The sequence below is a fragment of the Gracilinanus agilis genome, chromosome 5 (genome assembly GCF_016433145.1).
Source record: "Gracilinanus agilis isolate LMUSP501 chromosome 5, AgileGrace, whole genome shotgun sequence".
In the NCBI taxonomy this organism is placed as follows: Eukaryota; Metazoa; Chordata; class Mammalia; order Didelphimorphia; family Didelphidae; genus Gracilinanus; species Gracilinanus agilis.
The window spans coordinates 28,031,304-28,034,422 of NC_058134.1; positions in this window are offsets into that span (position 1 = coordinate 28,031,304).

A 3,119-nucleotide genomic window follows, 5' to 3' on the forward strand; every position below is an offset into this window, starting at 1 on the left:
GAAAGGAAAGAGAGAAAGAAGAAAAGAAGGAAGAAGAAAGGAAGGAAAGAAGAAAGAAGGAAGGAAGACTATGTATTGGTTCCAAGGCAGAAGAGTGGTAAAGGCTAGGAAAAAGGGGTTAAATGACTTGCCCAGGGTCACACAGCTAGGAAGTTTCTGAGGCCAGGTTTGACCCCAGAACCTCCCATCTCTGAGGATGGCTTTCTATCCAGTGAGCCACCCAACTACCTCCCCCCTCTTGCCTTCGACCCCAGTATTTATTCTAAGATGGAAGATTGAAGTTTTTTAAAAGTCTCAGATCCCTCATATTGCTTACTTTGGTATGACTTGAATCAAATCCTTCACTAGCACTTAGTTTCCTATCTGTAGGAAGAAGGTTGGATTACATTACCGCTGACATCCCTTCTGTGTTCTAAATCTGGGATCCTAGAATCTATTATTGAACCAGGATTTTTAGCCCCAAATGATTCTTTCAGACCGTTACATGTTTTCAAATGGGGATATACATTATTTACAACTTTTTCAAGGTTAAAAAAAATTGCAGGCATCCATTCCATTTGATAGTAGTTATAACCCAAGTATGAAATGATTGAAAAAAATATAATGGCAAAGAACTACTAAGTATTGAGTGATTATAAGTAAGTTTGTATTTAATTATTCACAACAGTATCACCATACATTTCAAAAACAGTCATTGATAGATAGAGACAGTGTTGTATAATGGCTAGAGGCAGGGAGATACCTTTCAAAATCTTCCTCTGACACTCTGACACTGAGCAAATGACCTCATCTCCCTAGGCTTTAGTTTACTCATGTGGCAAATGAAGGGGCTGGATAGCATTGCCCCTGAAGTCACCTGATTCTTCTGTCACTTATATCCTACCTATGTCTACATAAAAGATCATTTACTCATTGTATGGAAGGTCTATTTAATAACAATATTTAACATTTCTATAGTTCTTTCAAGTTCACAAAAGACTTTACATGCTACCTCATTTGCCTAATTCATATCCCTATGAGTTAAGTACTACTATTATCCACATTTTATATATGAGGAAATTGAGGTTGGGAGAGGATAAGTGACTTACCTAGGGTCACATGCCTAGTATACATCTGAGGAGGGCAACCCAATTACTCCTGACCCAATGTCCACAATTCTATTTGTTATATCATATTGCTTTTATTTATAAAAATTGAGATCAAATGATGAGGTTTAGAGTACACGTACATTCATGGAGCTATGGATAGAATGCTGGGCCTGGAGTGAGGAAGATCTGAGTTCAAATCCAGCCCCAGACACTTATTACCTGTATAAACCTAGGCAAGTTACTTAGCCTCTATTTGTCTTAATTCACTGGAGAAAAGAATTGGTAAATCATTCTAGTATCTTTGCCTAGAAAAGGTTACGGGAAATATGATCCTCAGGGTCATGAAGAGTTGGACAGAACTGAACAACCACCATAACTGTACTTGTCCTGAAGGTCTAGATCCCTGAGGCTGAGACCCATTGTGATAAATTATCTTGAAGAAAACAATTGTTGAAGTGATCTAACTTCTGTAATCTGTCAATCAAGGAAGAATTTCTCTCTCTCTCTCTCTCTCTCTCTCTCTCTCTCTCTCTCTCTCTCTCTCTCTCTCTTTCTCTCTCTCTCTCTCTCTCTCTCTCTCTCTCTCTCTCTCTCTCTCTCTCTCTTTATCCTTCTCCCTCTTTTTCTTCCCCAACATCTCTCTACTCCCTTTCTCCCCCTTCTTCCTCTCTCCCTCCACCTCCCTCTGTCAGTCTTTCTTTCTTTTTGAAGTCCTGGCATACAAAACAAGCTCATAGATTAAAGGAAACTAGATTTCTTCAAAAGCTAAAACAAACCCAACCCAAACAAATATGGTCCATCTGTTATCCCAAGCCCCTTAGGTAATGCCAAGTAAGGCTTCAATAGATGTTAATGTCCATTGGCCAAAGGAGGACATGTCAGGAAACAGACATTAGTATAAGAGCAAAGCCAATCTGAATATTCTAGAGAGGAATCATCCATCAAAATAACCATAAAAATCATGGTGTTTAATGTACTTCTACAACACTATTGGGATCAAATGTTGGTGTCCGTCAGTGAAGTGAGTTTGGTTATTATAATTTTTTTTTTTAACTCTAAGGTGTTATTCCACTGTTGGGCATTCTATGAGAGGTAATAGATTGTAGAAGAAGGAACACAGAATTTAGATTCAGAAGACTTGGGTTCAAATGAGGGCTCAGCCACTTCTACCAATCTTGAGTGAGTTTCTTTCTCCCTTTGGGCTTCTATTTCCTCATCTAGAAAAATGGGAGTAAGCAATTAAATGACATCAAAGGTGTTTCTACATTGAAATTCTATGCACATACTTGTATGTGAACACTGGCTAAAGAAGGAATGTTGGCTGACATCTCTTTATAGAAGAGTAGTTAGCAAAATCATGAACTAGAGTTTTGTTTCTTGTTTTAAACCTTTATTAGAAGTGTCAGCATGGAAAAAAACTTGGCTGAGTATGAGCTCTTTCTTAAAATATGCAACATTTATTGAAATTCAAATATACTTGCTAATTTCAATCAGTTTCACTTATTTATGAGTAGTAGTAATTTTAATAAAGGCAAGACATCTTTTTTAAGACTTGTGAGTTTGGACAGGAGAACTACATACCAAAGAATCATAATTTTGCTGGTTGGAAACTTCAGTGGGTCTATAACCTTACTGTATGTGTGTGTATATTTATGTGTGTATATATATATATATATGTATATATATATGTGTGTTTATGTATATATGTATGTATGCATATGTGAAGAGTAAAGATTGTGACCTTTCCATGTCTTCTCATTCTATCTGACTTCTGTGTTTGTCTTCCTCAAAACCTCCATAGAAGGTATAACCAATGAATGAAAGACCTTCCTTGACATCTCTTGACTTTGTATACCAATGAGGCATGCACATTCTCCACTATTTATCCATTAATCATGCTAAATATCCAGCCCATTTCTTTATCTGGTGAACATCTACTTGAAGATGTTTTTAAAGCTCCTTTACTGGTACAATTTCCCATTGGTAGATATTTCAAATGACTTTTACCCACCATAAAACTATTCATTGTCC